This window comes from Crocodylus siamensis, unplaced genomic scaffold, assembly GCF_052110815.1.
Source record: "Crocodylus siamensis isolate JL-2025a unplaced genomic scaffold, ASM5211081v1 HiC_scaffold_200, whole genome shotgun sequence".
Taxonomy (NCBI): Eukaryota; Metazoa; Chordata; order Crocodylia; family Crocodylidae; genus Crocodylus; species Crocodylus siamensis.
Window position 1 is genome coordinate 1930 of NW_028324610.1, and position 23071 is coordinate 25000.

The 23071-nt window shown below is 50.6% G+C and overlaps 1 pseudogene; it reads left to right on the forward strand.

Moving 5' to 3' along the window:
* Positions 1-5949: 5949 nt before the first annotated feature.
* LOC149851784 (scavenger receptor cysteine-rich type 1 protein M130-like) lies at positions 5950-22498 on the forward strand (annotated as a pseudogene).
* Positions 22499-23071: the final 573 nt, after the last annotated feature.

Genomic DNA, 23071 nt, shown 5'->3' on the forward strand with positions numbered 1-23071 from the left:
TATGTGTGCATAATATATGTGTGTGCATTTGTGTGTGTGTGTGTATATATATTAGTGGTGTATCATTTTAATCACAGAAAAATGTTGGTTTTGGTTTACTTTTTTTTTAAACTCTGAAAATTGGGGATGATTTTTCTAGAGAATGTGTGTGTGTGTGTGTGTGTGTGTGTGTGTGCGCGCGCAACCAGGATCCCTAGTGGTGAGATGAGGGTGGGAGCGCTGGAGGGGCTGGGGCAGCAGGAGTCTCTGCAGGCACAGGTGCTGTGAATCACGCAGCAGGGACAATACTCAGCATCCGCCTGCCAGGCATTCAAGAGGCGAGGAGACCCCTGGCCCAGCTCCCTGGGACCTTTTACATGATGTGTGTTGTTTAGATGCACGTTACAAAATGGCACCAAAAATTGCCATTTTGCTAAGTTAGTCGCTTGTGAAAATGCACATTGTTTTGTTTTTTTTAGTCGTGGTAATTTTCAATTTATCATGGCAATTTAGACCACCTCCAACATGCTTTAGTTTTACCGTGGCTAACTGCTCCACCAGATTTAATTTTATCGTGATACTTTTGTAACACATTTTCACACACAGCTGAAATCACCATTTCCGCAGTTCTGACATGATTTGTCCACCAGATGCCACTTGGATTCACTGTGAAATCCATGTCATTTTCAATGTGGTTGGTAGCATTCTGGTGTAGTGCATGCCTTTCCACAGCAGGCGGAAAGGATTAAAATTGTTCTGCTTACAGATCAGTCAGATCATCTCCTCAAGGCCTGAATCAGGTTAATAATTTTTTTTTTTTTTACTGAATCCATTTTCTGTTAGCACATGTGCTGTACTCACAGCTTCATTAATCTGAAGTCAGATCTGGCTCAGATACTCACCTGCATCCTCTCCCCGCTTCCCCTGAGGTCATTCTCCCATGCATCCTGTTTTGATCAACCCAGGGTTCCCACAGAGCTCCCACAGGTGTCTTAGAGGTCCTCAAAATTGTAGCCTGTCAAGCAGGTAGTCCATGATAATACCGGCCCTGCACACTTTGCACATGTGTGTCACACCCAGCACACTGGTCTTACCAATGGGGCTGCAACCCAGGGTCTTCCCTCCTTGCCATGTTGCTGGCTGGGGCTTCCTTTTCCCAGGACCCCACACCAGGGTTTTCTCTCCTCCTTGGGTCTTGGGGCTCCCTTGGTCACCCCCTCACTTCCCCAGTCACAAAAGACAAAGGTAGGGTACCCCTATGGGTGCACCTGGCCCTAGTTGTCTAACAAACAACATGAAGTCAACACCAAGTCGAGTCTTCCTTGCCTTTCCTGCACCCCAACCTGTTTGCAAGCACCTCTTTGAAAGCACAAAAACGGGGTTCTGCAATGCTGGGCACTCTTGCTCCCTCACCAATGTAGGAAATTACATGGGGTCCCTACACTGTTGGCTGTCTGGGAAGCTGCCTGTGGCAGTGCTGGCCCTGCAAGCCTTGCCACCCCTCAGCACCACACAGCACAATGGGCTCGGCCATGCGGAGGCACCTCAGGGTCTTCATGCCTCATCTGTCAGCCTTGCCGGGGTGTTGGTTCAAGGTGACCCCAGGGTCTCCCAGGCAGTTCCTGCATTAGCATTACAGCTCCCCCTGACACTGAGCAACCAAGTGGACCATGGTCCTGTTTCTTCATCTCTTCCAAGCAGCACTGTCTCAACCCTGGAACAAACCCACTCCCCATGCCATTCTGGTGCCAGCGGCCCAGATACTTTCCTGTCCCCCATCCTGTTCCTGCAAGCCTGCTTCATGAGACCTTCTGTACAGTCAGGCAGTTAGAGATTTGTGGAGAGACCCCTAGCATGTTGCACTGGACTCCTCTAAATAGGAGATGGTGAGCACAGGCATTGTGAGCAGGGGGTTCCCCATACCCCCAGGTCTGGCCGAGAGGAGGCTACGCTCTGGTGCAGAGAGCAAGTGAAATGTTCCTGGGGTCCAGAGACAGCCAGCAGAAGTGTCTCCATGCACTGCTTGCTAAATATAGAGTATGGCTTCCTCCATTCCTAACAGTGCAAGCACAAAGAACAGGATAATATTGCTGGCCCTACAACAGTCACATTGCAGAGCTCTGCTTCAGGAAGCAAAAAATATCATGTTTATTGAACTGGGCTGGCATCTCTTCAAAGTCCTGGGAAACCACATTTGGATGTCTGCCTCCACGCACAGTTTGACGAAAGAACTGGACAAGGTGCTGAAGTCTTTTGAAGAACTTGAATTTAGGGGTCATGAGACTACTATAGAAACTTTCCAGCTATACGTTAATGGCAATAATCACCAGATCTGGGGACATGAAAGCAGCTCTGACTGGTAGAAACGCATTGTTGTGTTGACCTGGGCAGATCAGCAGTGGCTGGAGATGTTCTGCAAGAGCAGGGACACCATCTTCCCCACAGTATGCTGTCACTGCATATTGAGTACCAGACAACTGTCATGTGGAAGTCCATTGTCCCAGAAAAGCGTGTTGCCATGGCTGTTCTGAAACTGGCCACTCCAACAAGCTGGTGCCAGGTGCCAAATCAGTTTGGCGTGGCTCCCTGCACAGCAGGGGTGGCATTAAGACAGGTCTGTATGTTGCTGCAGGAGCTGGGAGCAAATAAATTCATCTGCCTCAGTAACCCTGGGGAGGCAGTGGAAGGATCTGAGGAGATGGGCTTTCCAAACTGCGTGGGAGCACTGGACAACACACACATTCCCATCCTGTCACCGTGTCAGAACGACTGGTCATTTGTCAACAGGAAGGGATTTCCTTCAGTCAGTGTCTAAGCTGTAGTGGATCACCGTGGAAGATTTACTAACATTTACAAAGGATGGGCAGGAAGCAACCATGATGCACCTGTCTTTTGAAACTCACCACTGCCTGGGATGGTGGAGAAGGGCCAAGATGCCCCAGGACTGGGGGAGGTTGTCATCTGGGTGTTTCAGTGCCACTCCTCATAATTGCTGATGTAGCTTACCCACTCCACCCCTGGCTCATGAAGCCAGAGCTGGGGCAAGTGACTGACCCCGCAAAGCAGACCTTCAGCTATCACTAAGCAAATGCCACATGACTGTCGAATGTGTCTTGGGGTGCCGGGAAGCTCAGTGGAGGCCACTGAACTACAGGCTGGAGGTAGAGCCAGAGACCATCACCGTGTTCATAGTGGCAGCCTGCATGCACAATATTTGTGAAACACAGGGTGAAATTTTCAGTGAGTCTGGGGCCCAAGACTTGAGGGAAGTGAGAGTAGCTGCCAGATCTAGACCAAGCCAAGCAGGGCAAGGAGGAGGGTTAGACATTCATGCAAATGGTGGTAGGGGAGCTGTGGTGAGAAATTGCCTTGCAGCACACATAATGGCTACTCAGATGGGCAAATATGCTCTTTAAAACCACTAGGCTTCATGCTTTTGTGTACCTGCATGGTTTTTTAAAATTCATTCCATATTTCATATAACTTTGGACCTCAACAAAGTGTTTCTGATAAATGGTTTGATCCCTTTGATAACAGGGTCTGGGGGTTGATGCATTAGTGGTTTTGCTTTTGGGGGCAGGGGTGATCAGAGATGGAAAAGGAGAAAGACATCCTCAATGCAGGATGGAGGGGTGTTTGGGTGATGTGACTGTGGGACTTGGGGGATGAGCATGGGCTGCTCAGTCAGGCACCTGAAGGAATAAGTAATTTTGATGAAAGTCCATGGTGGGGGGAAGGACCTGAAGATCAGGCGGGAGCAGGGGTGGGTGGAAGGTGGGGCTTGAGGACACAGTGGGGTGGGGGGAACTGCAGGGGCTGAAACACACACAGGCACTGCATCAAAAATTACCATAGTATCTCTCTAGCCTGCCCAAGCGTCAAACCGAGGTTTCATAAGTAAAAGGTATTCCCTACAAAGAAAACAATGTGCAGATTGTCACAGTGCAGAAGAAGTGAGTGGAAGAAGTTAGCAGTGGCATCATATTTCAAGAGACGATATAGAAAAAAAGTCATTTCATAAGCACCGCAACAGATTTGGACATGGCAGGCATAGAAGGGCTATGGTCATTGCTGTGATAAGGAAGTCAGGTTGTCATTGAAGGAATTGCAGGCAGGGTTCGGCCAAATAAATTCCTGGACAGGAGGACCAGCCCACACTGTGGTTTGGGGAATAGAGAAGGGGTTATTGCTGTATCCAGGTCTGCCTCCAATCAAGAGGCCGGTAATCAAAGCAGGGGATTGGAGTAACGTGGTCTGCAGGAAACTGGAACTGGCATAAGTGTAAACAGCGTAACTGTGAAAAAGGCGATGGGACAATGGCACAGTCAGATGTACACATCTCCCCCGAAACACAGCAGGCCGTGTCCCTGGACCCTGCTGCATAACACGGCTTCATCCACTCTCGGGGCCTCAGCGAGGCAGACAAGACGATGCTCTTCAATGCCCTTGGCAGATTGGAGCGGACAACTAGGATGCTGAAAGAGAAGTCTCCTGCCGCCCAATGCAGAGTATGAACAGATGAACCTCCTCATGGACCTCCGTAACAGCTTTTCATTCTTGAGGCATAAAATGCATGAGGACAATGATGCCCAGCTACAGGGAGACGCAGGCATGTCTGACTTGGCACAATCCTGCAAAAAGGACTTTGCATGCAGCACCAGCAGCTGGCTTCTGTGCCTGGCTGGGGAGGACAGAGTGAGCTGTCAGAGACAAAGGAAAAACTTAGCCAGTTTGCAATTTAACTCCTGAGGATGCATTGATGACTCTGTATGGAGGGAAAAAAATCTTTGCTCGATCAAAAGAGTCTAGTCATTGCTTTGTCTCCCTTCTGGGTGGTGGGGTTGCCTGGAAATGGGCCCGGCTTAGAAGGTAGGCCTGTGACGTAGTCCCTAGTCAGTGTTGGCAGGAAAAAATGGGTACGCCTGTGGGGGAAGGGGATATTTGGGGTACGCTGAGGTAGAAAACCTGCTAAAAAAGGACAACAGTGAGCGAAAGAGAGCGGTAGCTGAGCTGTCTGAAGTGTTTCCGAAGTTTCCCCTTGTGTTCCCGTGGTTGCAAAGGTGATGATTCCCTGAGGCAAAGCTGGCACCCCTGAGTGTCGTTATGTTAATGAGGAAGGTAATCACCATTGCTCTGTCAGAGATGAGTGCTAAAAAGGACCATGACCCGGCTTGGACAGACAGGTCTAAAAAACACCCCAAAAACAAAAACCCCCAAAGTGACTACAATAAAATTGCTGCCGCGCCTCAACATTGACAAGCCAGTACATTTCTCGGGGCGAGCACCTGAACATGCTTTGCTGATTGGCAGAAAATTTGTGCCATCGAGAGAGCGCCGCACATGGGCAAAGGGGCCAAGCCCCGACATCCCAACGCCTGGACGGGGGGGACTGTATGCTGGCCTCTGTGCCAGGGCAGTACTTGTGGATCTGCAACCAAGCGCTAACCGGGCTCACCCCATGTCCCCAAAACTGACAAAGCCAGTACATTTCTAGGGGAGAGCACCCGAAAATGCATTGCTGAACGGCAGAAAATTGAGGTGGTGGGAGGAGTCTAACCAACCCCCGCCTCCCAAAAAACAAAGCCAATCACAAACTACATTCCTAACCTGCCCCCTGCTGTAATTTCGTAGTAGCAGGTCAGGTGGGTAAAATGGTTATGAGGTGCCCTCCAGTGTCTTCCACTAATAACAGCACATTATCCAATTATGAGTGCTAAACGCATTTTGCAAAATAGTAATGGGAATTGTTGGTACATTGTGAGAGTCCAATAAAACCAAAAGATATCTTTAGCTAGAAAAAGCCAACATTGTGTACAGGTGCCCCCCTCGACCCCCATACTAGGGCTGAGAGGAGAGCAGGGGTCTGACCCCAGGATCCTGGTGTGAAGCTGCCCGGGCCAGTAGGGCAAATAAACAATGGTGCTGGGGCTCCGGGCTCGCTGTAACCCTGCTCTTTCTCGGTTGTTGCAGGTGCTGATGAGCTACGGCTGGAGAACGGAGGCAGCCCCTGTGCTGGGAGAGTGGAGATTAAACACCAGGATGAGTGGGGGACAGTGTGTGATGACGGGTGGGACATGACAGATGCTGAGGTTGTTTGTAGGCAGCTGGGCTGTGGATCTGCTGTCAGGGCCACTGAATGGGCTCATTTTGGAGCAGGGTCTGGAAGGATTTGGATGTATTATACTGCCTGTCGTGGCGCTGAGTCTGCTCTCTCGGACTGCAGCCACAGGGATGGGGTGTGCATAACTGTGATCATACTGAGGATGCCGGTGTCATCTGTTCAGGTAAGAAATCAGCAAACTCAACCTTACGTCAAATCTTTGAGAGGAAAGGGCTGGGCCCTGAGCAAGTCGCAAACATTAATGTCATGTGAATATGATGTGACTTGGGATTTTATGCCCAAACCCCAAACTTGTGCATCATGCCATGCCATATATGCACGACCGGATGCATAATGTTTGGGATCAGGTAAAGAATTCCTCAGATCCCAATTGCATGACTGCTCAGTTTTGCAGCTGGGGAGTAGGTGTCTTTACACGTGGTCTGGAGGTGGGCCGGGTGCTTTAATTAGAGCACCTCTTGGGAGTTTCTCTAACTAAAGTCCCTTCACCATCTTGTGTATTCACTGTCCCTCACTTCAAAATGGTGGTGGAGGGGCTTTAAATAAAGCTCATTTGACAAGCTTTAGGTAAAGCGCCTCCCCCACCATTTTGAAGAGCTGGGGCACTGAATACATGGATGCTGAGGCTTCAGGAGCATGCTAATTGACACTGCACCCAGCAAACTTGGTTAATCACATCTGCTCTAATTGTGCAGTAATTACAGTGTGTCAGAGCAGACATCCCGGCAGCACAACTACAGGCACTCTGAAATGTGTCCCTGAGCATGGAGGAGCCTCTCCAGGATGTGCAGGGGGCAGCCCCAGGTCCTGAACCAGGACTTGGGTGGGGGAAGGGCTGCCCCATGTCCAATCCCATGGAAGATCTCCAGGATGTGCAGGGGGCAGCCCCAGGCCCTGAACCAGGACTTGGGTGGGGGAAGGGCTGCCCCATGTCCAATCCCCAAGATCTGGCATGAGGTGGATGAATCCCAGACTCCTGCTCCTGCCCAATGCTGACAGCTGATTGTTATAATCTGTCTGGGGGCAGCCCATGTCTGGGACATGCCAGACATTCAATTTAGGGCTGGATGCAAACCAGCCACAAAGATGTGTCACTTGTGGCTTCTTGGCCATATCCTGATATTCCCTGAACATGTGGCATGCTTTACTTTGTCATGTGATTAATGTGTTCATTGCAAAAGAAATGTAAAGTTTACCAGGGGCCTTAATTTCGTAAATTCTAAGGGCTGATTTCTTAAATAGTATTTATGTACCTAAAGGTGCAGAAAGGTTCCTAGTCACATTTTCCAAAATGCCTAGCCTTGAATTCCCATGGCTTCTGGCAAATCCCATTGGGTTCCTGCCACCATCTTTAGATGGCTCAGTGTCTTTGAAACCCTACCTTATGTCACTTCTGAAAATGGCATTTAGTTTCCAAAAACACCCGGGTGCTGTTGAAAGGAAGGAAGCAATCTGAATAGACAGCACAAGGAAAAAGAATCACATCGGAGAGGAGAGGAACAGGGACCTTGGGGGCAGCTGGGGCTGGAGATGGGGAGAGAAACTGGGATTAGAATATGGGCCACTGGAAACTAAACAAGCAATTTATTTCAGTAAGTTGTGAGAGGCATGCACAAGACTGGCCCGTCTGTGTGACTATGACTGGGGTATAGATGCGAGGATGGTAAGTGAAGGAGACTGAAATTGGGAGTCACCAGTGAAAGCTGAAATCTCTTTACAGCTCAGATGCTATTTAAAAAACTGGCACAGGATTAGCTCTGTTCCCCCTTCTGGACTGCTTTTGGGATTGCAGGAGCAGAGATCTCAGGAGCTCCTTCATTTAGGACACCTGGATGCAAGATCACTGTGCCTGCTAATTTAAGATCTGTTATCCTTGGTGGGCCCTGGTTACCATTCTGCCTTGTTGCTGGTCAGTTGGAGACATGTGTATTCCCCTCATGTGATAAGAAAGCCTTATCTTGTGATCCATCCTACAGCACAGACATATTTATGGAGCACTTTTGCCTTCTCTGCATCATTATTACTGACTTTACCATCTGCATGTAGTATGGGGGTGCACGGAGACCAACCAGTGTCTCACTACAGCTCTGCAGATGTGAACTTGAACCCTATCCTGGGGTCAAGCCACTGGCCACTTCCAGCTGACCAAGTGGTGCTAGATGCCAGGTCTTCAGTCCGCAGGAGTCAAAAGCAGCCCTAATACCCCCTTGTGTGCCTCTTAGCACCACTGTCTCCCAGATAGCACTTAGGGATCACTAAAGCACAGGTAACCCTGAAATGGAACATGAAATACGAATGCAGACAGCTCAGGGTCTTAAAATCAAAGTCTAACTGTATTAATACAACAAGTATAATCTTAGAAGCTTCTATATTCAGAGAGAGAGAAATATTCAGTACAATAATCTCACCCAATCCCAGATATTACTTTGCTCAACAGAAAAGACAGCCACTCAGCTCCTAGAACCAAAGGGCATTTCATGGGCTGGGACAGTCCAGACAAGTGTTGAAGTCTGGATTTATGATGATGACTAACTTTCTTGCTCCCCACTTTTTATGCTTTTCTTCAGCTTCACTCCCTTGACTCTGCTTACAGATTGGTCTCTCTGCAGTCAGCATACCATCCATCTTTTATCCCATCAGCATATTCTTTTGTCTAACAGACCCATCACAAGCACACCTCTTAGTTTTGCCTTTGTCCAGTGTCTTTCTTTGGGCATTGCCCATTGGTATCCCATATATCACGTAATATATCCAGTGATCTTTTATTTCTAGTTACTCCAGTCACTTCACTATGAATCAGGATGTGTGTAATGGAAAAGTTGTAGGTGGTCTTGTATAATAGTTAGGCCAGCAAGGGCAAATGGGGTCTGGGCTCTGGTCAAGGGGCACAAGCCATATACCAAAGCAGAGGGAGGTCCAGAAGCAGAGGCCAGGCTTAGGTTCAATCCAGAGGGCAAAGTTGAAAAACAGACCCAAACCAAAATTAGGAGCAAGGAGCCAGAGCCAATGTGAAATCCAAACCAGAAGTCCAGAAATAAACTGAAAACAAGAGTTGGGAACCAGGAGGTGCAGGACTGCCTACTTGCCTGAAGACCCAGACCCCCAGCTGGTGCTACGTGGATAGGTAGTGCTCCCAGCAGCCAGTCAGGATGTTTGATGCTCCTAAGCTGCAGCAGATTTCATTACTTGGGGTTTGCTGCAGGTGTGGCTGCTGTAATACTTGGCTGAGGCTGGCCTGGCTGCTCAGAGTTCCTGACAGCCCTGGGCCCAGGCTGGTCTGCCTCATCAGCACCTTGACAATGAGCTCTTACCAAAAGTGCTCTAGGGGAACAGTACCCAGCTCTTACCCAGTGGTACCCAGACCCTTTGATAACTCCTGCCTTTGCTGACGTTCTAGGTCATATTGAAGCCTGTCTGGTTGTAGGGAATGGGACCTGTGTGGGACGTGTGGAGATAAAACAGGGAGACACCTTGGGAAGCATCTGTGATTCCCACTTTGATCTCAAGGCTGCCAGTGTCCTCTGTACTTAGTTACAGTGTGGAATAGCTGTATCCACCCCAGGAGGTTCTCAATTCAGAGAAGGACAAGGGCCCATTTGGACTGAAGAGCTGCAGTGTGTGGGTGTGGCCGCCAGGTTTCAAATAGCCGCTCTCGGGCATTTTTCGATCTGGTGGTAGATGTCAAGCGCCTTGCGGACTCATGTCATTGCCCAAGTAGATGTCTCCCCTTTGAGTCACCAACCCTGATCTCGTCTGCCACGACTTGTTGTTCCTCAGTAGGTGAGGTTGGTTGTCGAGTGTACTCTGTGGCCCGTGGTTCGCCTGGCGGCCATTCATGGGTCTCCACCACCCCTACACCCCAACCTCACGCCTCCTTCAGAGCGTCGCCCCTCTGTTGGTCTCATCCCCTCAGTGAGGATGATGCCTTCCATCTCGGCATCTAGGTACCTGCAGCATATAGCCTCATTCACCTGTGTGGGCCTACCTCTCAGCCCCCTCGCCTCTGCCCCCTTCCTTCGGGGAAACACCAAAAAACAAGGTAAACCTTCCGATGCTTCTCCTCAGCCTCGCTCCTCAGGGTACTCACACCCTTCCCTATGCTCCTCCATCTGGGATAACCAAAATAAACGTAACAAAATACCTAATAAACCACTCCCTGATGTGGCGGCTCCTTGCCCCCCTACTACCCTTCCCTGGACTCTAATTGGGGTTGTTTCGCTGTACCCCTGACCCGTCGCCTCCAGTATACACTCTCATCTGCCTGTCAATCCAGCTGGACCTGGCGGCAATACCTGCCCCGATTGTAAACCCCTCAGGGCTCTCCCGGGGTCTTCTCCCCCTGGCAGGGCTTCCTCTGTGCCCCGTCGTCCCAGCACTCCCACCTGGGTCTGCTCTGCCTCCGGGTTCCACTCTAGCCATGCCTCTCACCAGCGTGCCCATTGCTCCCTCGCCGTCCCATGCAGACTCCCATTGGGTGCTTTGCCTTGCGCTGCCAGTGTCTGTCCCTGCTTAACAGGCTTTGTGGGTCCCTTAGGGAGTGTCCTTTCTGCTGCTGATGGTGGCTGCAGCTTCTCTCCCGTACAATCCGCCCACTTCGCGACATTGGCCGCCATTTTTATCTTCACCGGCCGGTGTCTGATGCTGACGTCATCGGCTGGCCATAATTGAATAAAAAGAAGGTTGATGAGCTTTTTAGATAAGAGGTAAAATTTATAGAGTATAGGTGCGCGGGCTCTTCCTTCCACCCCTGGTGTGCTGCATCTTGAGCTGCCTGTAAGCATCTTCCATTACTTTGTCCCCTGGGACAGTGGGGAATGAGTCTGACCTTGTGTGCTGCCCCCAGACACCTTATGTAGATTAATCATGTTCGCATGGAAATGTTGTTGGCATCATATGCTCTTGTAAGTGTTCAACATCATGTGTACAATACTATGGATATGTGCTCTAAATGACCGCGTATCACTAAAAAGCTATAAAATCAAGTAACTTGTAAGAAAACAGGAGTGGCGGGGTGGGGTTCACTGCGTGTCAGCTGCAGTTCACACTTTCATTGTGGTCTAAGATGTCCCTCATTAGGCTTCAGAATACCATAGGGTAATTGCTGGCTCATGGGCAGGTACTGTTTAGCAGCTGTTGTATTACAGAAACACACCTCCTTTTACAGGGTGCTACATGGGTCTCCTGCCCATATCATCGTCATCATTATCATATCTTCATCAGCGATTTGGATGAGGGTCTGGTGAGCACCCTCTCCTAGTTTGCAGATGATACCAAATTATGGGGCAAAGTTAAACACCAGAGGGCAGGGAGGAGATCCAGGCCGACCTGGACAGGTTAAATCAATGGGCGGAACGAAACAGGATGCCGTTAAACAAAGATAAATGTAAGGTACTCCACCTAGGAAGGAGGAATCCCCAACACACCTATAGGCTGGGGGATGACCTCCTCAGCAACGGCAGAGGCTGAGAGAGATCTTGGAGTCACAGTTGACTCCAAGATGAACAGGAGTCGGCAGTGTAACGAGGCCATCAACAAAGCCAATCGCGCCTTGTCGTGTATTAACAAATGCATGACCAACAGATCAAGGGAAGTGATGCTCCCCCTCTATGTGGCATTAGTCAGGCCGCAGTTGGAGTACTGTGTCCAGTTTTGGGCACCACATTTCAAGAGGGACATGGAGGATCTGGAGAGGGTTCAGAGGAGGGCCACTCGCATGATTAGTGGTCTCCGTGAAAGACCTGACAAGGAGAGGTTGAGAGATCTGGATCTCTTCAGCCTGTACAAACGATGGCTGATGGGTGACCTTGTAGCCACCTATAAATTTATCAGGGGAGGACAGAAGGTAATTGGGGATGTGCTTTTTACCAGGGTACCCCAGGGAATAACTAGGAATAATGGGTGCAAACCAGTGGAGAGTAGATTCAGGTTAAACATTAGGAAGACATTTTTTACAGTAAGGGTGGCCAGAATCTGGAATGGGCTTTCAAGAGAGGTGGTGCTGTCACCTAACTTGGAGGTCTTCAAGAGGAGGCTGGATAGCCAGCTGGCTGGGGTCATCTGACCTCGGTCTTCTTTCCTGCCAGGGGCAGGGGTTGGACACAATGATCCTTTGTGGTCTCTTCCGACTCTACAATCTATGAATCTCTGAAATATGACTGACATGGTGGGGCTGCCTCAGGAGCCCAGAGTCACAGTAACCCCCAGCACTCAGAGGTGCATGGAGTCCCTGGGCAAGGCCAGGGCAGTACTTCAAAGGCTTTTCCAGTGCAACTGAATGTACAGACTGTTCCTGCAAAGGGATCCCAGTGCATTTTAGACCAGCAGAGCTCACTTTTTCTAGAAGGGCTTGTTCCAGCCCCTCCACTTCTATTTCTGAGGCCCTGGAGTTTCATCTCTCCCTGATCTGTACCTTGTCTCTCTTTTGGGCTGGGACTCTTCCTCTCAGCCCTGCCCAGACCTTTACCTCCTCTCTCTCCTTCTCTCTTTTTGTCCCCTTCAGCAGTCCCATCCTGCTCTCGGGCAGGTAACTCATATGCGCCCCACAAAGCCTGCAGCTAATGCAGCCCACAGACTCCTCAGATTATGCAGTGTACCCACCTCCTGATCCTGGGACAGACAGTTTATTACCAGTGCCCACTGACTTACTGGACTCTGGAGCAAACGTACAGTTTTGTGGAATGAGCCTGTGGCTCACACCCTGTGAATCCTACTAAAAATGTAGCTCAAGTCTGAGAGAACTGAATTGATAAATGGCTCAGCTCTGGCATCTGGGCCCAAGGATTGGGGAGACCGTGACTCCAGAACTATACATTTTTGGGCACTAACAGTCAATATGTTTTGGGGCAATCTGCTCCCCACATTACCCCTTGTTTTTGGAGGTTTTCCTGGTGAGCTGAAAAGCCAGGAGGATCCTGTGCCTGAATTCCAGCTACTGCTAGCACCACTGCTTGAAACCTAGGGTTGCAGGCCACCCCATAATCCAAGATTTGCCAAAAATTACAGCCTCTCCAGTGTGGTGTCACCTCCAAAAGCTGAATCCGGCCTGCCTCCGAAGCATCAGGAGTTTGCTGACGTGCTTGAATAGAAGAATGCATAAGTCCTCCCCCTGCACTGGAATGAGGATTACCCAGGGGACCTGAAAGCAGGAACAAAGACCCCAGTGGCACATATTAACTCATGTCAGCAACTTAATTTTCCTCCCTCTGTGAGTATTGGTAGGGAAATCTGCCCTGAGGTTCATATGGAGCCCAACCTCACCTCCTGGAGCCCTGTCCTGTTTGTCAGAAAGGAAGTTGGGATACTCTGCCACTCAGTAGACTATTGGTCCCTCAACCAGCTGGCTTTTCTTTACCCAGTATTGCACGTCCCCCACTTTGAGTTCTGCTTCACCAACTCCAAGTGGCCTGTATATTCATCAACCTCAGCCTCTAGAGAGCTTTAACCTAGAATGCCTAGGAGTGGCATGGATGGAGGACAGCTTTCCAGATGCTATTCAGGCACTTTGAATACTTAGTTATGCCCATCAGGCTTACCAACAACACCACTATCTTCCAGCACTTCATTAGGGATGCACCCTGAGGCCTCCTGGACCACTTTCTAATTGCCAGGCTGGGTTCCATCCAAGTCTTCTCTAAAGATCCTGACCACCTCCCGCTGCATATCCGCATACTGCTGGCAAGGTTGTGTCAGCATGGTATATTTACAAAATTAGAAAAATGTTCATTACATCAAACTACCATTGAATACCTTGTTTAATTGTGGAGCTAATTAGCTGAACAGTAAACATCTTGTGTAGATATGCCCACCAAAACCTGAACAGTAGGGCTGCGTGAGTCTTTGGATCCCACTTCAGATCCAGACCTGCTTTGGATGCTCTGCCGTCTGAAGCAGCACTTCCAGGTCGAAGCGGGATACCAGCAATGGTGTGCGGAGTGGGTCGGGGGCATCTGAAGCACTTCAGACCCGCCTCGGATGCTTCCCAGCCGCTTCAGCCATTTTGAGGCAATTAGAAGAGGGAGTGGGGGGAGGGGGAGTGGATTGATGGGGAAGACTGATGTCTGTAGGTAGCCAGTGAGAAGGATTTCTCCCTGGATACCTTAGCAATGGCAGAGTCTGTGGGGTGGGACTAAAAAAAGTATAAAAGCCCCGGTTTCCAGCCCTTCTGTGCCTTTTGCAGCTCTTTCGGTGTCAGCAGCTGTGTGAGAGAGGATTGCTGTTACTGAGACCTCTTTGCTGCTTTTTTGTGTTATAAAGGAGTGGTTAGGATTTAGCTTAACTTAGTTTAGCTTAGCTATCCTATTAACTTGTAGTATTGCAATTCAATTTATTTCTTTGACTTATTTTTTTGTGAACTTGTTTTGGAAATTTTGCAAAAAGACACTTGCATTTTCCCAGCCAGTGTTATCTATCACTGTGCAGGGAGGCACATATTGCTTGCTTGCACACACATGCACACAATGCACACATGCACATACACAGATACCCAGAATATAGAAAAAAAATCACAGCGGAAGAAGACAGACAGATATGTACAGAAGAGCAAGACATGGGTAATATATTGAGACACAGGAACACACGCAAATAATTTCATTCACAGCACAAGATAGAAACAGATATTCACAGGAGAACAAGACAGACATCATAGACAAAAGGATTTACATGCACACAGAGACCTTTTGCAGCACATGAAAGATCAATATGCCAGAAAGGCAGGTGCCACATCTTCTGGCAGGGGAGGGAGAGGGGGTAAGGAGAGAGCTAGAGCTGCAAGCCCCCCCAGCCCCATCCCAAACACAGACAAACTCTATTCCCGAGCAGCCGGGACATTCGGTGCTGCCAGAGGAAACCAGGAGGTGGGAGCAGTGTCTGCACCTGACATCCCTGCACCTGCACCACCTCCGCTCTGTCCAGAAGTGGGCACCAGCAGTGGAATTGCTACCTCTTCCACCCCAATTTCACCTCTCAGTGTGAGCCTCCCTCTTCCAGAAGAGAAGCTGGAGCTAGAACCAGGGATGATGAACATGCTGGCTCAAGCAATTCTGGGGACTGAGGGGGAATCAGAGTTAGTGCTCCACACCCCTCATGTAATGGATGAGTCCCACACGGCGAGGGAGATCATGGTGGCCATGAACTGCATGGTGCAGGGGTGGCTCATTGGGCAGGCCAAGCTCACCCATGGGTTCATGGTCACTGACAATGGGGCCAAAATGGTGAAGGCTGTTCATGATGCCAACTTTGTTGGCATCTGCTGTGTGGCACACAGACTGCACCTCATAGCGAGGGATGCCTTGGAGGGGGACAGGACTGATGGTGATGGCATCGCCACCAGTACTGCTACAAGCCAGCTGATTTTGAAATGCAGGAAGGTGACAGGCTACTTCCACTGCAGCATCAAGGGGAACACGATGCTGCAGGAGAAACAGGCAGAGCTCAGCATCCCACAGCACAGAATCATACAGGATGTGGAGACTCGGTGGAAATCCACACACCTGATGCTCAAGAGGCTGGTGGAACACCAGAAGACAATCCATGTGATGGCCTTTCTTGGGGAGACGGGGATCCACGGCCCCCTGAACAGAGCTAAGTGGTGCACCATCTCCCAGATCTTGGTGGTCCTTGTCCTGACCTGGTGAGAGCCTGGTGGGTAGATAACGATCGACAAGCTTGAGCAGGCGGGTACTAACGGCGACTAGGAGTCAGGCGGTCATTACACTCATGTGGTTACAGAAAAGTTGTTTATTTACTTACGCTACCAAAGTTTGCAGCGTAGGCTGGAGTCTTGGTTACAGAGTTAGGCATTGATTAGATCGATCGGGAGCTGCTAGCCTTCCAATGCTTCCGAGAGCTTAACGACGAGAACACAGGCATGCAGGTTCGGGTTATACCGGGAGGATATCAGTGGCAGGAGACGGTCTATGTAGGTGGCCGGCCTACATAGTTGCTTCTGGGTTGCGTAGCAGTGTCTCTACCCAAGGTGGAGACAGTCTCCCCAAACAAAGGACAGGGGAAAGTTTTTATAACTTTTCTTATCTGGTTTTACTCTGTGTTAGCCAATCATGACTACAAATGGATTCTTCTTTGTCTGCTCAGGTTTCAACACAGGCTTTTTCTCTCTTCTGTCAGCCCAGCTGTCAGGAAAGTGGGGACTTTCTTTTCGTTTGTGTGGTACTGAGCCTGTTTGGTCACAAGAGGGTGAGCACAGTACATTAATCTGATCTTACAGTTCTAGATGAGCTAATTACTTTGGGGCCTTACTTTATCTCATTGCCATAGGCACCGATATCTTTTTTGATGTCATAGAGTTAGGGTCATACTCAATTCAAGGTTAGTTTCTCCCATGTCAGGGTCTCGAGTAATCTGTATGGGGTACAGGTAAGGGTATGCATGCAGCACTGCTGTTAACTTGTACTTGACAGTCCTCAAGCCCTTCCTCAAGGCCACTGAGACCCTGAGCACTGGCAATGCCCTCCTCAGCCAAGTGATGCCCCTAGTGAGAGAACGGGAGAAGCAAATGGAAAAGTTGCAGGGGATCAATGTTCCTGGCTGGGGCAGGCCACTGTCATCAGACGTGCAGGCACTGGTGAGGCAGCTGAAGGAGGGCGTCAGGAGATGGCTGGATCCCTTGTGGTCCAGTACGGTCCACATGATGGTGGGCATGTGCAACCCGAGGGTGAAGGGGAGCATGTGCACTGGCAGCCCCAAAACCCTTGATCACTGGACGCAGGTGCTGGTGAACAAAGTCAAGGAGGCCAAAGTGCAAAGGCGAGGGGGTGTGGAAGAGGGGGATCCACTTTCCTGTGCCAGCACTCCCAGCACTGGCGCCAGCACCAGCCAGTCTCCTCCATGCCAGCCACTGCCAATGCGGGCCATGGGCATGGCTTCAATCCTGGGGTGCAAACGCACCAGACCCCAGCCTTGGGCATGTAGCGCCAAGGCTCCAGTGGCTACCTATCTCACTGAGGTTGTGGAGCCACTGAACTGCGACCCCTTGGCTTACTGGGCAAACCACAGTCAGATGTGGCAGGATCTGGCCATGGTTCCCCAGCAACACCTGTCCTGTCCACTGTGGCGGAAAGCCACCTTGTTTCTGCCCAAAATCTCTGCCCTGTGACACTGTGACTAAAATCTCTGAGCAGCAACCATTTGATTAGGGTGGGCCCAGCACGGAGGGGACCACACCCTGGCCGGTCTCTTTAGGTAACTTGAACTGGCTGCAGTCCTGAGGGAGGGGGGAAACCTGCTCCCTCTGCCTACGTGACTTGCATCAATTACCTGGGTGGGGGGTTTCTACCTGGGGAACTAGAATCTGCCTGGTAACAGGTGATGCATTTCAAATTGGTTGGCTGACAGCCAACTGGGCCTGACCTCCACTGGACCAGGTGAATGAGGTCACAGGGGCTATATAGGTTGGGAGGGGGAGAAGGCTCGCGCTTCTCTCTTTGGCCATGCGGTGAAGCAGCAGCAAAGCAGGGGAGACAGAGGCGCCTTGCCATCGGGACCTAGCTCTCTCTCTCACCCCAAGACTCCAGAGGGGAAATGGAAGAACTCTGGAAGATGCTTGTGAGTAAGCTACTCAATCTGATTAGATATCTAGCTGGCAGTAACTCAGATGCGTAATCAAAAGGCTACCTCAGCCACACTGTTTGCTCTTTAGGATTTCTAAGATATTACTCAACCCTGTACCCTAGTTTCCCCTACCCCCTGTAATCAATAAAGTTCTCCTTTTTGACTGGTGTGGGAGACTTATTGAGGGGTGGGTCTAAATTATGCCTAAGACAGCCCTTAGGTCTGGGGACTAAGGGAGACTTTGCTTTTTGCCCCTTGACTTGGGGAAGTGCCCCAAGTGCCTGTACCGGGTCGAGTACCCGTCGGACTATTAGGCCTGTGTTTCCCCGAGGACACAGGGCCAAGTCAGTCTCTTCTCTGGGTGGTGGCGACACGTTACCCCCAGACTAGCAAGTGTGCTCTGGGAGAGGGGTCGGCCGAGCATAAGGTGCCCCTAGGGAGGCATTTGGAGTCTGGAAGGTGGTCGGGCACAGGGAGGTGGGCGTCTCAACGCAGGAGCGCCCCCTACTGGCCCGCCACATCCACCGACCAGTGATCCAAGCGAGGGGGTGTCCAGCATTGCTGGGGATGTTGTGACACCCCACCGCACCTGCTTGGATCCTACGTTGGTGGAGCAGCTGGTGTTCCTAAAGGTCAACGTCCCACTGCCGGGGTTCCTCAAGCTCCACCTGCAGATGGACTGAGTGCCACCCTCCTCACTCCCTCTGCACCAATTTCCATTTTGGAGGTTTGGAAAAGCCAAGTAATGTCCCGCTCTCAGCTGGAGGGAGTACTAACTGCATCACCACCCAGCAGGGGAAGCACATGTCCCTGCTGAGCTCATTCCCCTGCCAGGACGAACTTGAAGGTATGGGACTGGGCCTATGGAGAAGGAGGCGGCCCCAGATCTTGGGCATGACCACTAAAACTGCACCCTGCCAGGGTAGGGAGGCCTGGTGGGACTGCTGGTGGAACGGCAGCCCTGTCAATGCCAGGACCAACGATCCCCTGGAGAAAGGCCGGATCCTTCATCACCCTTGAAAGAGTTTTTGTTTACTGTACCCCAAGTCATTTCAGGTGCATTACACTACCGAATTTCCTACAGCAGCTGAAATTAAGGTGCAATACGCCACTGAGGTGTGCAAATACTAACACCATTAAAATGCTGCAAAAGCATTTAGCCAACTTAAAAGTGTCATGCACCCATGCCCCTTATTTCATCTACACATGGCCTAACACAGCAATGGTTCTTCCACCTTTCTGCAATGTTTTTGGGATTGCAAGCCCAGAGATCTCAGGAGCTACTTCACTTAGGACACTACAATAGAGGATCTCCAAGCCTGTTGCTTAAGATCTGTTATCCCTTGTAGAAGTTGTTTAACATTCTGCTGTGTTGCTGGTCAATCAGAGAGTTGTTTATTCCCCTCATACGATAGGAAAGCATTATCTTGCTTCCATCAAACTAGAGCAGAAAACTATTTACGGACCACTTTTGCCATCTCTGTATCATTATTATTGACTTTTTAGCATCTGTGTGTAGCATGGGGGTGGTACCGTGACAGACCAGGGCCTCACTACAACTTTACAGATGTGCTGTAATGGATGTCTAGTCATTCAGGCTGCAGGAGTCAAAGGCAGCCAGATGCAGTACTAGCCCTAATGCTCCCTGGTAGGTTGTTGTACAGAAAGGAGCCAGACAAGCCCCATAGAATCACAAGGTTCAGGGAGACCTTTCACTTGCCCTGATGTAGGATTCGGGATGGTATCACTGGAAGGATTTCCCTTGTTTTTTTGTAATGAGGCCAGAGTGCAGTTCCAGACCCAGGCAGCTTCAATCAGGGGGTGGGGCCATGTATCCCCTGAACAGGTACCCCGTGCAGCAAGCCTAGAGCAGCATCATGGTCCCAGAGAGGCAGAGTAAAGCAATCAGGGCAGTCTGTCCCCTGAAGTCACAGACAACAGGCCCCGCCTGCTCCAGCACTTAAAAGCCCAACGTGGTCTCCTTGTCCAGGCACTGGCAAAAGATCTTGCTTCTGCCCCTCCGTGTGTTCCTCCTTAGGTCTCTGGTTTTGACACCTGGCTCCAACTCTGGCCTCCAATCCTGGCAGGACCTGTGGCACCCTCTCATTATGGTTTTCTGCTCTTGATTATGGTTTGACCTCCAGCTCTGGCTTTTGGTTTCTGATCCTGGTTAAGCCCTTGGCTTACCCTGTCTTAGGCTTTTGACCCCCATCTGTCTTGACTTTGACTGATTCTGACACAAGACCCCTCTGTGCCCCCAGCCCCTGCCAGACCAACCTGGATTACACCCATTTCTCCTTATCAGCTTTCTATGCCTCAGATCTTCTCATTTATATAGATTGCTACCTAGTCCCTTTCTTTTTTTCAAAGGGCAGTGTTATTTCTAAGTGCTCCAGTCACTTCACTGTGAACCAAGATGGGTATAATGGACCAGGACATAGCTGGCTGGTCTATTGCTTAGGCCACCAAGGGCAAATAGGGCCTAGAGCTGCATCAAAGAGTAGGAAGCATATACCAAAGCCAGAGAAAGATCCAGAAACAGAGTCCATGACACAGTCCAGGGTTAGGATCCTGCTGGGGTCAAATGCAAAATACCAATCTGGGCAGCAATCCACAGGGCAAAGTTCAAAAGCAGAGTTAAACCAGGGTCAGGAGCTAGGAAACAGAACCGCAGGGAAATGCAAAGCTGAAGTCCACAAATAAGCTGAAAAACAGGGTTAGAAACCAGGCCTATCTGTGCACCTTTAAAACATGTGGGCACAGCCCATCAAGTCCCTTTTTGGCCTCCCTTAGTTGGGGAGACTACAGAAAAAGGGCACAACTGAGTTCTTGGGACGGGTAAATCATGACAAAACAGGGTGGGCAGTGCCAGGCAGAGGGTCAAAGCAGTTAGGCACCAGGAGGCTTGCCCCAGCAAAACTGCTGCCTGGCCTGCAGACCCAGGGCCCAGGCTGGTGCTACATGGGTAGCTGGTGCTCCAGCAGCCAATCCATATGCCTGTCGCTCCTACCTTGGGGCAGCTTTTATGAGCTGCGGTTTGCTGCAGGTGTGGCTGCTGTGGTCCTCGGCTCAGGCTGGCCGGCCTGCTCGGACCCCTGCCAGCACCGGGCCCGCACTGCTCTGCCTCAGCAGCATCCCCGACAACGGGCTCTTAATAAAAGACCTCTCAAGGAGGGGTGTCCAGGTCTAAACTAGCACTTTGAAAACTCCTGCCTTTGTTCATGTTCTAGGTCATGTTGAAGCCCGTCTGGTCGGAGGGCCTCGAACTTGTGTAGGACGTGTGGAGATGAAACACGGAGACACCTGAAAAAGGGGCTCTGATTTTTCCAGTTAAATAAATCTGAAGTGCTAAATGGGGTGTAGACGAAAGTTGCAGTGCCTCCTTCCCCAATAAACTCTCGGGCACAACTGAGTTCTTGGGGCAAATCATGACAAAACAGGGTGGGCAGTGCCAGGCAGAGGGTCAAAGCAGTTAGGCACCAGGAGGCTTGCCCCAGCAAAACTGCTGCCTGGCCTGCAGACCCAGGGCCCAGGCTGGTGCTACATGGGTAGCTGGTGCTCCAGCAGCCAATCCATATGCCTGTCGCTCCTACCTTGGGGCAGCTTTTATGAGCTGCGGTTTGCTGCAGGTGTGGCTGCTGTGGTCCTCGGCTCAGGCTGGCCGGCCTGCTCGGACCCCTGCCAGCACCGGGCCCGCACTGCTCTGCCTCAGCAGCATCCCCAACAATGGGCTCTTAATAAAAGACCTCTCAGAGAGGGGTGTCCAGGTCTAAACTAGCGCTTTGAAAACTCCTGCCTTTGTTCATGTTCTAGGTCATGGGACCTGTGTAGGACGTGTGGAGATGAAACACGGAGACACCTGGGAAAGCATCTGTGATTCCCACTTTGATCTCCAGGCTGCCAGTGTTGTCTGCAGTCAGTTGCAGTGCGGGACAGCTGTATCCACCCCAGGAGGAGCTCGCTTCGGAGAAGGACAAGGGCCCGTTTGGACTGAAGAGTTCCAGTGTGTGGGGAATGAGTCTCATCTCTTTTATTGCCCCAGGACACCATATGTAGATCAATCATGTACACATGGAAATGATGTTGGTGTCATATGCTCTAGTAAGTATTCAATATAATGTCTAAACTACTATGGATGTGTGCTCTAGATGAGGATGTATCACAACAAAGCTATAAAATCAACCAGCTGCCTTGCAGGAAAACCAAGGTGGGGGCGGGGGTCACTGCATGTCAGCAGCTCCACAGAAATTGCTTGTTTGCACATAGTTGCCTGATGATAAAGGGTAACCGGTGATAGTTCACATCTTGGTCACTGTGCTCTTGTCCCTGATTAGGCTTCAAAATACCACAGGGTACATCCTGACTCATGGGCAGGTACTTTGTGGCTGCTGAAGTATTATAAAAATACACCTTATTTTGGAGGGTGCTACATGGGTCCTTTGTCCACATCCTAACTGCATAGGGAATAATGACTGGGATCAGCTTCTGGTAAACCGAAAACATCCAGGACAAGGAGGAAGGAATCAACTTCCCTTTCCCTTCTCTACATGCTTGGTGTAGACGGGCACGTGGGCTATTCATCTCCTCTCTTACCCACCCTCTCCCTTCCCCCAGGGTTCACAGGGTTCAGGCTGGTGAACGGCAGCACCCGGTGCTCGGGGAGAGTGGAGGTCCAGGTGCTCGGTGTCTGGGGCACCCTCTGCGACTCGCGCTGGGATTTATCCGATGCCAACGTCCTCTGTCGTCAGCTCGACTGCGGCGTCGCTGTGTCTGCTCCACGAGGAGGGCATTTTGGGAAGGGAACTGGCACTGTCTGGGAAGACACATTTCACTGTAATGGGACTGAAGCCCCATCTGTGGCACTGCCCTGTTACCAGGCTGGGGGCCTCTCAGTGCTCACAGGACAGTGATGCGGGCGTGATTTGCTCGGGTGAGTGCAGGAGCGATACAGAGTTAGTCACACCTACTCCTCGTGGTGGGGTCCTCGGGGGAACATCAGGGCTCTACCAGGGAAGGATGAAGTAGACCAAAACGGGCAGGATTATTTAGTTAGATTATAGTTATTAGTTGGGAAATGCCTAAATCCTCAGAAGAAACCTCAGCAACTTTCCCTGCTGCTTGGAGCCCAATTCCCCGTGAAGGAGACTAAGACTGAACAAGATGAACAGGAGCGCTTGCCTCTCACTTTGCACAGCAGGTTGCTCCGTCCTCAAGGTCACTTTAGGTCAAGGGCAGGAAAAGTCCCAGCCATGGGCTGGATCTGGCTGCCAGTGGACTCCATTTCCCAGCAGCCCCTGCCTGCGTGGCTGTGGCAGGTTTCCATGGAGACCCCAGCAGCAGCCCCACTGTGATAGCACAGGGCCAGGGTTTCCATAGAGACCACCCCCAGCAGTGCTGGCAGGGCAG